This window comes from Manacus candei, unplaced genomic scaffold, assembly GCF_025592945.1.
Source record: "Manacus candei isolate 608988 ecotype Guabito, Panama unplaced genomic scaffold, ASM2559294v1 h1tg000008l, whole genome shotgun sequence".
NCBI classification, from domain to species: domain Eukaryota; kingdom Metazoa; phylum Chordata; class Aves; order Passeriformes; family Pipridae; genus Manacus; species Manacus candei.
The window spans coordinates 130295-145671 of record NW_026138056.1 but is presented as its reverse complement, the minus strand read 5'-3'; positions in this window follow the sequence as shown (position 1 = coordinate 145671).

The window sequence follows — 15377 nt, the reverse complement described above, 5'->3', positions numbered from 1 at the left end:
AAGAACACATTAAATAAAACATAAAGAACGCATTACTTTTCAAAGACTTTTCAGATTTCATTGAAACACATAACTTATGAGTCATCATAGGTTTCAATTCAGTGTCCTGGTGTATTTCTCACCCATGATTAATTATATTTAGTTAACTAGAGCTATACTGACTTCTGGTCCAATTACTTCTTCACACCTATGCTGAACATTGCGAATAGTAGGTTTAAACTATCTGTTTGGGTCAATTTACACAAAATTACTATAAAAATTGTCAGAAACCAGTAGCAAGATCATATCACAGAATCCATAATCTCTGTAGTCTGACCTGTCCCTTTGATTCCCTTTATAATATTTGCCTTGATTTGTCTGTTGTTTATTTAAACTTCCTTGAAAGTGTAGGTGTAAATTGATAAATTAGGCCAATGGTGGTAGTAGTAGATTTACATGTAGCACTTGAATTTACTCATCTGGCAGTAGAGTGTTAGGAGGTTTGTGAGAGTCTAGGTGCATATAAATTTATCTAATTTCATCTACCTTACACATACCCTGCATTTGACCTGGTGAATTTGAACTGTAACTTTACACATATGAAGATGTTTATTTCAAAAGAACTACTCTTGAAACTTCAGTTTTGGCTTTTTCTTGAATCAAATGTGCTTTTTCCTGCTTTGCCTTATTTTCATAGAGGTTTTGACTCTATTGTGAATTACAATAGAGGAAAAAAAAAGTCCTTGGTATAAGACTGTAACCATGAGTGAATTAACTGCTTACTGGGGCAGTGGCCCTGCCACCTGGGTCACAGCAGGCAGTGCAAAGCCAAGCAACTACTTTATCAAAGAAGAGAGAAATACCAGGAGCTGGGCAGTTACTGGTGGCATTGAGAGGAGCAGCAGTAGCTCTTGGCTCTTGCCCTTTAAACTTTTGAGCAGCAAGCTTGAATTTACAGGGCCTTTAATACTCTCTTTCTCAGCCCCTTTTGTGCTCAGCCTCTCACTTTTATGGCAGGAAAATTCAGTTCTGTTTTTGCAATTGTCATGGGTTAATTACTTTCCCAGATAGTTAATCAAACAAACAAAATACAACAAAAGAACAACCAATCAACAAACGAACAAAACTCTGCCCCCCCCCCCAAAAAAAAAAAAAGAAAAATTTCTGTTCTTGTTCATGCAACTCAGACTTAAGTCATTCAGGACGTAGCTTTGGTAAAGATTTTTCAGAAGTTTGTGGGGTTTTTTTCTAGATATGCTTTACAGTTTTCAAAATCTGAAGCATTCATGCCTAACTGGTGTGTTGTCTTAGGACTGTTGAATTCATGTAACTTCTAATTGGCCTGATGTGACCATTAATAGTAATCTAGAGGAAACTAACAGATTTTTTATGGCTGAAAAATATAGACGCAAATGTTCACCTACAAATTTTCAGAAAATCCAATTTAGAAGGTTTATTAGGAATCTGATTATTTGACTTGCCTGTATTATTCATGTTTTCCATTCCCCCCCAACTGGATGAAAGGAAATAGTTCAGGTGAATCACCCTCCACATACTTCACACTTGCATTTGGATGGAATGAAAATGAAAATGTTCCTCAGCAGGTCACAAGTCTAGTGCATGGAAAGGATTGTTTCATTTTGATTCTCTTTCAGCAGAACAACCCCAGTGAATACTCTTCTTTGCTGTGAGTTCCCAGGAGACGACCTGCTCCGCTCATCTGAATGCCTCCTAGCCCCACAGCACCCCTGCCAAGGGTGTCTGCAGATGAAAGGCATATGTTGAATTTACATTGCTGGACAGAGATAATTTCCTGATGCAGGACATGGATCTGGGGTCTACAGTAGATTTCTTTTTCTCTATGTACTCACCATAATGTATTTAGTATCTACAAGAATGTCTTCTCCTTTCCCTGGACAGTGGTCTTTGCAATAGCTTGGGACTGGATGCAGCCTTTCATTGGGATCAATTTCAAATATTTTCTACTGCAGCATTGCTACAGAAGTGTATCTCCCTAAAGGTAACCATCACAGTACTGATAGGAAATTTTTTTTTTATTGGAACCAAGTGAGTCATACTGACATGGTGGGTAAATAATGTTTTTATGTAGATTCTTAGGTCTGTTTGCTTCACAGACGGCAGGGAGGGATAATGCCTGCTTTTATATCCCTCCAGCATTATAGAGCATATGCCTGCCCAGTTTGGCTGGTAGACACCAATGGAGTTTTGCCCTTGATAGCTCCTGTTTATACAGATGGTTTTAAAAATGCTACTGGAAGAAAAAACAGCCTGCACTGTAGGAAGCACCTTATACAGGAGCCAAGACCTAACAAGGAAAACTATTTTCGTTGTTCTCTCCTGTTTAGCTGGGAAATTTGAGCAAAATTTGACTGTCAGTCTTAAAACTAAATTTAAATTTATTTTTTTCTGTTATATTTAGACATAAGATTTTCAACATGATATTTTGAAGATCCTGTTTAGAAGATTTATTAGAAATCTGGTTACTTGACTTGTCTGTACTAGTCATGTTTCTCATTCCCCTCCAAGTGGATGGAAGAAAAGAGTTCAGATGAATCACTCTCCACATACTTCTTCATCCTTGCCCTTGGATAGAATGAATCATTCTCTAGAGAGGCCCCATGCCTTCCTTCTGGTTGCAAGGGGAACTGAGCAAAACCAGATATAGATAAGCTATACATAGGACAAGCATTTCATTCCAGAATCGTATCGAAGTTGGAGAAAAAATTCCCATCACTGTCAGCTGTTATCAGGCTTCCATCCTTTGTCATGTGAACTGTTAGCTATAGGTCTGCTGCCACCAATCATACAGTTATAATGTGTCTCTGCAAAGTATGCATTTCTTTCAAAGATGCTGGTTGTGGAAATTCTAGTAGCTGTTTTTTCTGATCCAGAATATGATTCATTCTCATGGAATATGATTCATTCTCATTCGCTCATAGAAACAGTCCCATTCCAGCTGTCTGCATCCATATATGGCTAATTTCAAAGCCCTACCCTCAAAAAAAGCAGAGCAGCACAGAAGAGCTGTCACTAACTTTTACCTTGATCTGCAGTGAATGTAAATTCCTTGGATGAAATGGGAGCCTAGTGAGCCTTTTAACAGTAACATATGCAGGACTGAGAGTATGACCCAGAAAAGTTCCCTGTTTTTTTGGGCTAAAAGTCTGAACTGAAAAAAAGTATATAGAATAACAATACAATATGCACAAATAACTAACTGCCCATATTAGAATTCTTTTAACATCAGAACATGTTCACCTCCTCTAAAAGTTCACAAAACCTGTCCATAATACATGTCTTGCAATTATGTTAGAGACAATGATATGACACTGCAATTTGCTGACAGTACAGTTATTCAACAGCAACATGTAAACCACCTATAGGAATATAGATAGATCCATTGGTCTGTGACTGAAACAGAAATTAGAAAGAAAGAGCTTTCAGAAATTAAAAGTACACGCCATTAGCTGGGATAATGGAACTATAAGGAGTTAATGTTTTTTTCATCTTTATGAATTCCAATGATAAAATTATATACTTATAAAACCCCTTACAGTGAATTTGTAAACAAATAAAACTGCTATATATGGAAAAAAATCTAAGAATTGCCATTCAATGAATATCATGGAGATACAGTCACACAATCACTAAATGGACACAATATCACCTTCATTAAATTAGAGAAGTCAGAAAATAATTATCTCTAAACTTAGAATAATCAAATTCAGACCAAAAGCCTTGAAACAATATTCAAAGAAAATTTTCCATATGTCAGTGATCCGCAGTGTAGAAGTTTGAGGAGAACAGAGTTGGTATCTAAACTTTTAAATATCTATTTTTATGTTATACACATTCTCCAAACAAATTTTTGCCTACACAGGTTTCACAATCAACACAGCAACACAAACACTTTTAAAGTACAGTTTTGTGCAGCATATTCTATAAAGTTAATCTGCACTGAGTAGAAGTTATTTTTGAACCAAAGTTCAGTCAATTTTAGATGAAATGCAATGATGACTTTGCCTTGGCATTGCTATGAGGAAAGAAAGCTTTACCTAAACAAATGGGTTGTTTTTTCTTTATTCTAAGTAGATTTTTAGGCACAGTACCTGTAGTACTTGGATATTAGTTACTTTATTAGGGAAGACTGTATTAGCCCTGGGAAAACTATAACGAATGAGATGTAAGAGGTTGTCATGTTAAAGATAGAGGCTTGTTTATTGGGGAGGAGGCAAAGTTCTGTTCTGAAGAATGAAGAAAAAGGCAATTAGACAGCACACTAGAGTCACAGGGCGTTCAAATTATGGACAGGCAGCAGGCTAGTAGCTACTTCAGTGAAGGTACTGTATAGCATTGTACTGTAAAATTGTGTCCCTGCTGAAAGTCTATTGTGAAGCTATTGAGTACATCTGAGAGCCATTTAAATGCAAATAGAATGTGAGTTTTTTAGTGACTAAAAAGGATCTTCCAGGTAATGGCCTTAGTAATTAGAAACCATCTGGTATTATGAAAGCATACAATACTTTAAACATTTCCACAGGCCAAAATGATGCAATTTATCTCTTACAACAACAGAAAGACCTATGTTTATATGTTAGTGTTCTGATAATTAATATGCAAAATCAGATCCATCTTACTAATTTTCCCTTAGGTCAGTTCTGGAAAATAAATAAATGAGAAGTCTGGAAGACAGAGTGCCATAAACTTCACAAAGGAAATTTAGAAAGAACAAACACGAACATATGAGTACCTGACAAGATGAAGGAGCTGTGTTGAAACCTCTATCTCCTTTTTACCTGGTAAAATTATGAAAGACATAAAGCAAAAGACAAGTTTGATATCTCACCTGTCAGATCTCCTTAAAAAATTATATTCTGTATTTTCAGTGCATGGTTTGTAGAAGTGGATTCAAAATAAATTAATTTATGAATAACTGCTCTCTTTTCTGGTCCTTAGAAGCTTGGGGTTTAGAATTTTCATGCTGTAGAGACCAAAATGAAAATATTCTAGTCTGTCCATCTAAATCTAACTACCCTTCATCATCTTTGTTTCCAAGCTAACATACCCTACAGAATATATGGGCAGGTTATTCTCTATTAAAAATAAATCAATAACATCACACCTTCAGTGCTCATCTGGGAGATTAAGTGATACTTGAATACTGACAAAAGAAAATTTGAAATTTAAATTAATAATTGCAGTAATTGCCTTCTTCAACACCATATTCACATGACATTTATAATTGTCAACTTCATTTGACAGTTTGTAAGAGTTAACAACAATACAGAACTTTAGCTCTAGAGTTTATTAGTGATAACCATTTATTAAGGGTATGGAAGAAAGTAAAATTAAGATATTTAATTTTGAGAGTTTCAGTAGTTAGAGAGGTAATAAGAGAGGCCCACTGTAACCACACAAAGGATGCAGTTTTTATGCACAATGAAACTGTTGAAACGTCCCAGTCTGTGTGCCAATCAAAATAATGAGGGGGTGGTTGATCCACAGTAGTTCTGGTCTGAACAATGCAGGTTTCAAGGCAGAACAAACAACATCTGCAGACCATCTTAGAGCCTGTACCATCACACAGCTGTGTTTCTTGTATTATATGCTATAGAAAGTGAAGCTATTCCTAAACTTTATTCTTACATATACTAAAGTCATATCTCTATTTATTGTTCTTATAATTCATGGAATATCTTCTTTCAAAGAATTTTATAGAAAATAAAATACGCCAGAAATACTGAAACTGAGCCATCAAAACAGTAAATAGAAAATGTATCAACTATGTATGAAGAGGTTGTTTGAGTGTCTGTATGTCTGTCTATGTCTGTGTGTAGCACATTTCCGTAGTTCAGCTGAGGAACAGTATCTTTGCCTTGCTTAGGTGACTAGGGCAACTGAGACTTTTTTCAAGTTCTCAAGACACAGGATTCCCTACGTAGTAGTGCTTTGGAATAAATCAACTCTGAGCAATGTAACTAATTTCCAAGGACATAAATCTATTTGAGACTATCAACTGTGAATCAAAATGGTTTTTCTGCTTCCTGGGTATAAACTGTCAGATTAAGAGGTCTTGATATGTTTTCTCTTCTAACGTGCATCACTTCCATGCAAAATCAACATTATCTCTCTCTAATACTTACTAAAGATATCTCTACACATTAATTGATTGTTTTATACCCCTGTGTCAACCATTACATGCAATATAAAAAATCAAAACCATTTGCCAACAACAATACTTCATTCAATATCCCTGTGTGTAATAGCTAATTAATTAATTAATTTTCATATCCTCATCCATTTGTTATCATTTTGCATACGAGAGGAATTATTTTCCTTTTGCTTTTGACTTACTATCCTGAATAAACCTTAATAATTGAGACAAGAAATCTATATAGATATTCAGTTCCTCATAATTTTCAGTTCATTTTCTATGCCAGTTTGTCCATCAGCATGGTTTTCTAATGTTTTACCATTTTACCTCTCTTCTCAGCTAATGTACATAAATAATTTCGAAATGAGAAACTACAAGTAAGATATTGCTGATATATTTGAAATGGTGGTAGCTCTACAGATAGCTACTTAGCTAACATAGCTAACATCACTTCAAATATTCTTAAAAATAAGACTGAGGAAACTCCTAGGTGGTCTATAGATAACATAAAGTTCTAGAGATAACACAAATTTTATGCAGAATACTTTGTCTGAACTATGCAATTTGCCACACTTCAGTGACATATTTGAATGAACTCTTGCATTTTATGTTTCTGTATTCTTAAAAAAAAAAAAGCACAAAACTCAACAAAATAAATAAAAAAAAAAACAACCAAACCAAACCAAACCAAACCAAACCAAAAAAACCCTACAGCAACATAAAAGATAAAAAAAGGGATTGGTTTTTGGTAGACAACTAAAAAGGAAGTTTATTGACATCCCTGTAATTGGGTCACTTCAAATTACCACACTCCATAAAACACATTCAGAGCCTTTTTCAAGCTGAAGATGTAACTTATTCATCTATAATGCTAAATACAGGCCTTCTTTTATAACATCACTCACTCACACTAATCCTCCAAATCCCCATTCATATTTTTGTTGCATGACTTTTCTTGCCAAAGCTTTTGAAAGGTTTATGATCTGTACCCTTCACAGTTTTTAGCTCATCTTTACTTAATTAAAATCTAATAACATAAATGACATAAATAATTTACAGAGTTTAAAGGAAAACAATTCCAAAATACATCAGCAGTGTTATCATAATATTTTTAAAGAATATAAAGAGACATACTACCAACATCTCTTGCAAGTTAGGAAAAAGTATTCATTACAGCAGGCAATCTATTAAGAGTTTTAATTAGTTTTCTTGCACAAAGCAACTAGCAATAAGAAAATAATAAACTGAAGAGACCATATAATATAAAAGACAAGTTTAACCTTTATAAAGAAACTATACAACATATGAGCAACCTTCAAAAACCAGTAGCCCAAAGTTAACCTCAAGACCATATTTAGAATTCATATAGAGAGATTTACAGTTTAATCGCATTATAAACTAGTCATACCAATCTGACTCACAAAATATAACTTTGCAAAATGTAATGGTGCACTTTTCCAGTGCTCACAGAGAACTTTTTACCTATACAACGTTTTAAACTGCAAAAATGGGGTGATCATATCAGTCAAGAGAGATAGTAACTATGACAAGAGTCACATGCAAAGACATTTAAATTTTTATAAGAAAACAAATTAGTGGATGAAATAATGACTGCAATCATAATATATAGTTTGACCATAAAGTTTCCCTAAAATTTGTGTTAACTAACAAGATTAATGCATTCAACTTCTAATGGGAAAAGAAATTTGAATTAGATATAAAAGCAAGAAATCTTGAGGAGTTCCACTGTATCATTAAATCTCCCAAACAGATTTTTCAAGCAGCTTCATTTCCATTTAAGTTCTGTTTCGGTCAACCAGAGAACTCTGCCTTTATGGAATTACTGTAGAGATATAACTACCTCAGAAGCATCAACAATCCATCTTATACTATTTGTTCACTGCTTTTGACAAAGAATATGCTAACTAAACACTATAGATAACTCTTTTCAGAGGTGCGAGAGAGAAAAAGAATTTTGTTTCTCTCTACACATCTCATTGTGCCTAGGAAAGAATGTGTTAAAAAATGTTAACTTTGGGCAGAATTTTCTACAAGTATCAGACAGAAATCACTTCAGGCAGTTGGCCAGAAATGGAAAATATGAGCACTTTCATGTAGAGGAAGGAAAAGGAGAAGAATGTGTCAAGGGTGTCTGAACTTAAGATGTCTCTGAACATCTGGCAGAAATCTTTCGAGCTCTTCTTCCTTTTGCAAATTTCTTGTGAAAAGAGCTGTGAAAATTACAATTGGCAGTGTCTAAGTCCTCTTAGACCACAAAAAGGTAGACTGTCTCAGCCATTTCACTCTTGAATCTCTAGATTTTTGTTGGTCCTGATCAATGTTTTAAGGTTCTCAGTTTGTATCGACCGAGGAGGAAGGCAGAAGCAACTATGTGCTCAAATATACACATGTATTTTAGAGTTGTCATATTTATTCCTTTCATAATGAGTATTATTCTTTTCATAATGAGTATAGAGATAGATTTGGGTCATAATTCATCAGATCAACTTTAAACAACTGCATTAGCATGGTACAGTTTCTGCTACAAAAGTGCTATCTGTAAAAGAAACTTTGAGCAACTATCTCAGACACAGAGGCAGTCCCGCAGGTGTCTAAGACAGACACCATCTGACTAATCAAGACTATGAAGCCAAAAGGCCTGAAGCTATTGTTCAGCCTGTGTTGTGAGGGATTCAGGATTTCAGACATTTACATGACTTAAATAGATTTTTTTATTTGGAAAGTACACACGTTCAACAGGTAGGGGAGGATTTCTTTTTTTTTTTCTATTTCTTTCAGTTAGGGAAAAGTCATTAAACTTATTCAGGAAAATAAAACAACAACAACAACTAAAAAGAAACTTTGTAATTCCCCTCTATTTGCTATTTTTAAATAAATCCTTTGGTTTCCATCAACTTTGTATCAAATTGAGGTCCCTTTTTAAGATTTAGAGATTTTGAAAATTATCACTCATCATAAACAAATTAATGAATTTCTTTTGCTACTATTATTTTTCATTACTGTTGTTGTGACAGAAAGTGAAGTCAGTATTGATATCACTGCTTTTTATTTCTGAATGTCAAGAATTCACATGCTAGTGTTCTGGGAGTTTTAAACTTAAATATTCCCTTTTCCCTTGGAAACTAAGAAATACTCAGAAATGTATCTGCTTTGTTTCTCATGATTTACCAATTTATTTTATGAACATAAATCCCTGCTTTCTAGATCAACTGTTCTGAACGTGACCAGCAATGCTTAGACTCTTAAGGGTTTTCTTTGCTTTTAAGATACACTGAGTGCTCCCCATGAGCAGTGAGCCACACATACAGCCATACTCATGGGCGAAATATGAGTTTACTATTGTCTTCAATATCTTCTAAGGTCTCAGGAAAGGATGTCACTTGCTTACAGCAGATTTTTCTGGGAGTTTACTCATTTTAGGAAGTAAAGGCCTGATCCAAACCCCGATGAAGTCAATGGAAAAAGTCTCCCATTGACTACAATGGGCTCTGGATCATGCCCTAAGTCCAGTCTCTTCATTAATCCAGGATTAATTATAGGATGTCTTTCCAGGAGCCTGGAGTACCTGAGATCCCAGCAATTTCAGCTGAACAATTTCACTTTAGATTGCCATCCACTGGAATATAAGAAGTGAAGGTCTTTTTCAGTGACAAGAAAACCTTAAATGGGGGCATTTTCAGTTCCTGATTTTAGTCAATCCCACCAGTTCAGCGAAAATCCTTACATCCTAATAAGAAAACAGCAAGAACAAGTGAAGCCAATAAAATGTATGTTGTTCAGGACACACTTCAGAAACACTGTGCAGGCTCTGGTTTGATCCATGAACAGATGCATGTTGATACTTTTGGAGAGACCAGTGTAAAGCCTGACTACACAGGATAAATTAAAAGATTACAGCACCATTAAATATATAATGTTTTTGGTTGTACTTATTTTTAAATTCACAGACAAGGAGAGATACAGCATTTCTTAAAGTGTTTTCTTAGTTTCCACAACAAAGCACCATCAGTTCATAAATAATGAAGGTGGCAGAAAAATATTAACATTACGAATAGTAATAATACCTTGAAGTTCTCTGAACTTGCAGATGTGAACTGTGAATGTTATATTAGTACCAGTTTTGACAGACAGACAGTAAATGGATAGAATTACTATACTGTTATTAAATCAGATATAAAAATATATCTGTATTACAATCAGTTTTATATAAAATAAAAATCTGAAGCAAACACAGTTTATATTCTACTGTTCAAAAATTACATTTCTGATAAACCAGTGGACAGAGCAGCCATTCTGAAAGATCTCTAGTGTTAACAGTTAATCATATTTCATTAAATTGCCATTAGCAATATTTATTATTTTACCTTGGTTATTCATACTGACAAGAATAGATCAAAACTTGAAGCATTTTTTTTAAACCAATTACTTATTTTTCCACTAAAAATATCATCCAGGTTTCCATGTATTTTACGATAAAGGTATTTCTAAAGTTATATCCTAGCACTTAAAATTTCAATGGAATTTGGCCATGATTTCAGTAGCATTTACTATTAACAGATCAGGACATTCTCTGATCTATAAACGTTTGCAGACATGCCACCATCCTCCCACTAAGCCGGTGAAACACATTAATTTAAGCTAAGTTTTGAGTTTTCAATTTTACTTCAGATATATTACCAGAGCCATTTCTGCAATACTGTTTGACCACTCATGTTTAGTTTTAAGCAACTCAAAAGACTGCTGACAACTCTTATACTAATTAATTTTGGAGATAAAAGAAGCAGATCTTAAATCTCTACATCAAAATGCAGCAGAATAGATTTATTTCACACATGCATAAGCACAAACTTGTTCATCCAAGGACTCTCACAAAATACTGAAAAACCGTTTGAATCCATGGTATGAATCACTTCAGACTCATGCATTTCTCTCCAAAATGTCTGAATATTATAATAAAATGATGTGGTTTGGATCTCTTTCTTTGTCTTGATGATTTAAATATATATATATATATATATTTCAAATTTTTCAAATCTTGCCAGTTTCTGGAAAAAAAAATCTGTCTTGTGCTATAGGATAAATTTAATGACATCTGAAACTCACATAGTCATGAGCAAAATCAAGGAACACCCGATTTGAGACGTGTCTGTGACATGTGTTGCTTTTTCTATTTGATCTATCAAATTCTGGCCAGATACACTACTTCGTCTTAGAATATAGTATTTAATAACACAAAGGCTACCCCAATTGCAAGTCTGTTGAACAAGTCAAGTACAAGGCCTGCTTTCATTTTAACTCAGTGTCTTTTCTTCCATCCCTTCATTTTTGTTGAAATTCATTATACTCAGTATTACTTCGTTCAAACCATAGTCTCTTAAACTTGATGGAGAATATGAAAGCATCCCACCACCTGGATCTGCTGAAAAAAGGAGTAAGTTCATACAGTCTATATGCTGTTGTCTGGAGCAAATATAAACAAAATTGTTTCTCGTCTATTTGTTTAGATAAAAGGCATTAATTTGATTTCTTGTGGTTTTCAATTTATCCAAGGATGTCCATCTACCACTTTCCAGATGAAAGCTATGGCTACAATCAGCAAGATGAATAGACACCAAAGCTCTTTAAGTAAGGTTTAGCAACTGCTTGCTCAATGCATTTATAGCTTGGCTACTAAAATTAGCCTGTGCCAATGGATTATAAATAACCTATTCTTCTATGGTGTCTATTTATTTAACCAAAAAAATATTAAATCCCTGCCCCTAGAGTCTCACAGTGACACCGGGCAGACTTGAAACCCTGGAAGCTCTCCAGGATGTACAGTGCATAGAAAACACTCCACATTGGTTTTCAGACAGAAGAAAAAAAATATTAGTCCAGATAAAATGCTTTACTGAAGAGGATTTCACAGCACGATGCTGTATTGAGAAAAATTCTTTCTTGCCCTTACAACATCTAGAGTAAAGAACTTAAAGTGTGCAGGAAAAGGCTCAAGCACTCTCATCAGAGGGAAAAATTATTGGCATAACGATATCCAATACATTGTTTGAGCTAGTTTTAAAGTCAACAATTAGACAAAGGTATCTGTACATTAAATAGGTTGTTTTCAGCAGTTCTAAGTCTTTCAATACACATCTGAGACAGATCAGTCTGTAATATTCCCTAGAGACCTAGATAAATCAATAAACAAGGCCATAATAAATTTCAAAGAGTTTTGTCATTAGAAAGTCTTGTACATAGCCAACAGTGTAATTCTTACAAGAAGTGGGAATTATTACCAGGCATCTAACACCCTAGACTCTGTAATTTAGTTTTTTAAAGTAAAAAAGTTAATAGACTTAATTACATTGCACAGCATTAGAAATAACTTTTTACTGACTCGTCATGTCAGTAAATTGGGTGAGATTTTGCATTCTTCCTTTCTATCCCCCTACTGTTATTAAATCCAAGCAAACATTTAAATTTTCCCTAATTTCAGATGCTCTACAAAGATCTTAAATTCTTACATATACCAATATGTTCTGTGTACCTGCACAAAAGAGAGATAAGTGGCATCTTTTTGGCCTTTCGTATAAGGCCCAAGTCAATAACTGTAGTGCAAAATCCTCACTCAGACCAAAATTATGAATCTTAAATATTTGCCTGGACAGAGGGAAATACACATTTGTTCAAATATTAGCCAGGCAGTACTACTGGTGCATACACTGCAACCAAACAAGTGCATGGTCACAAATGAAGATCAAGCCAAATCACAAAATTACACGGAATCATTAACATTGTAAGAGAACTTCTAGATCTCGTCCAACCATCAACTTAGCACCACCATAATCGCCCCTAAACCATACCCCAAAGCATGACACCCAGATGCCTCTTGAACGCTTCCAGAGATGATGACTCCACCACCACACAGCAAAACTTATTTCAACGCCTGACCACTCTTTCAGTGAAAAAGCTTTTTCTATCATCTAACCTGAACCTCCCCTGGCACAACTTAACTTCCTCTCATCCTTTTGCTTGAAATATGGCAGAAGGGACCAACCCACACCTCACTACAACCTCTTTTCAGGTAGCTGTGGAGAGCAATGAGGTGCCCCCTGAGCCTCCTCATTCCCTTTCTCTTTCCCTTCTTCTCCCCAGCACTCACATATTCCAGCACTCACAAAGCATTCAAGTATGCTTTTAGAGGTGTTGTTTTGCATATATCTCCTCCTTCAATCTGTTATCTGAATCTGTAGTCCTTGATATCATATTCTTTTCACCTGTACTGTCAGGCATAGGAACCAATGCCACAAACTGGATCAAAAGACCTTATTTTCAGTTGTTCCTGATGTAAAATAATAAATACTGATCCGACAGGTTTAAAAAGAAGAATGAATGGATATGAATGTATTGAGGCTTCAGAAATTAATCTAACTATCAGTCATATTAATCTTGTTTCCACAATGGACATTCTGTGAAATATGAAAGAGGTTCATTTTCTCTGGAGAGTCTGATGAACCAGGATTTTTAATAATCAAATGCATTCTTTTTCTTTTGTTTTTAATTAAAAGAGGAGACAGAGTGTATGTTTGCTCTCATACCCCTTATTCGTCATCTCACTTTCCAATTCATCCTCAGGCAAGCACATTTGGTAGATTAGGCCTCCACTAAAAAAAACTAATGTTCATGTTTTTTTCCCTCTTTAAAAAACATCAAGACTGAAGCATAACCTGAAAAGTTTTAAAATTAAACATCCCCCCTTTATCTACACACAAAGCAACCCTTAATTAAAACTTACTGAAGGACAGAAGAAAAAGCAATAACACAATATCAAGGAGCAGGTAGACAAGAAGGAAGCATTCACCCTGAGATATTTAATATTTTAATTGGTTATCTGGAAGAAATAAGAAACTGCATGTTATGACTCTGATTCCAACCTTATTAAAGTCAGTGGCAAAAAGCCCAGTGAGTTCAATGGGGCCAAGATGAAGCTCTAATTGAATTAGAAACTGACTTCAGATAAAATATGTTATCTTCTTCCCTTCATCTTCCCATTTTAGCAAAAAGAAATGAGAAAGAGTTATTGAAACTCATCACAGACACAGGTGATTGAGTTTGTTTTGGCCTGGATCAAAAGAAATAAGTACTCATGAGGCGAGTAGTTTTGACTTGGCATTTAAATAACAGTACTGGACGCTGAGCTTGCCAATAGAAACTGACTGCCCTACTGAAGTGTATGAAATTTGTTCTGCACTAAAACCTGAGGTGTCTTAACACCTTGGTAGCTCTATTTGAACACAATAAATATTGACATTTTTCTTGAAAAATAAATAAAAATGCAGAATTAGTGCATAGAAAAAGACAAATCCCCTTGTCCTTAGTCTCCTCTGCCAGTCAGCACTTGCTGTAAGTTCAGGTAAGGAGTAAATCCACATACAGAAGAGCTGGCAAATGAAAACTTCACTCCCTTTTACTGTTTGCAAGATGTTTTATCAGTTGTTACTGGTGAAACAGCAGCAATAATATACCAGGAAAAGACTTCAATTTCCCTTTTCCAACACCCCCACCTCAGTGTCTTTTTCCTCCAGCTGCTACCTCTTTGCTACCTGGTTGCTGCCACTTCTTTTACCTTAGTCATTTGTGAAAGTGACTGAGCTGAGAGGAAGGGAGACTCTGCTATCTGAGATACATGTAGGGGACTATCTCTTCTTTAGGAATTTTCTTCCAACCCTCAGAAGTAGGAGCTTCTAAATTCTACTGGAATAGCAGAACTGAAACATGGAAAGACAGAAGCAATATCAGAGCCTCCCTTCAACTAGAAGGTTTCGATAGTGTTACCTGAAGTTGTGAATTCAAGTAATGCAGTGGAAATAATTCTAAAATTAATTGACTGCAAGTGCAACACTCCAGCTGTTCTTGCATAGCTCTCTGTGAAACTGAGATTGGTTTCTGAGGGAGAGACCAATTGTATTCCATGAAAACTAATGAGGATGAGTAATCACCTAGTAATAAATTAGAAAAATGTTAGACAGCCTTAATGTGCCTCTCATATTGTTTTTGATGGCATCAAAAGCAGCCTTCAGAAGAGGGATTTAATTTACAGTACCTTGGTTTCTGATGGATTAAAGAATCTAAAGAAATTTTTGAAGCTTTTCAGGTGAGGCTGTTTCCTTCTTTACTCTCCCTGCAGTGTTACAGGCTTGGGGAAATGCCAAGTACCCATTTT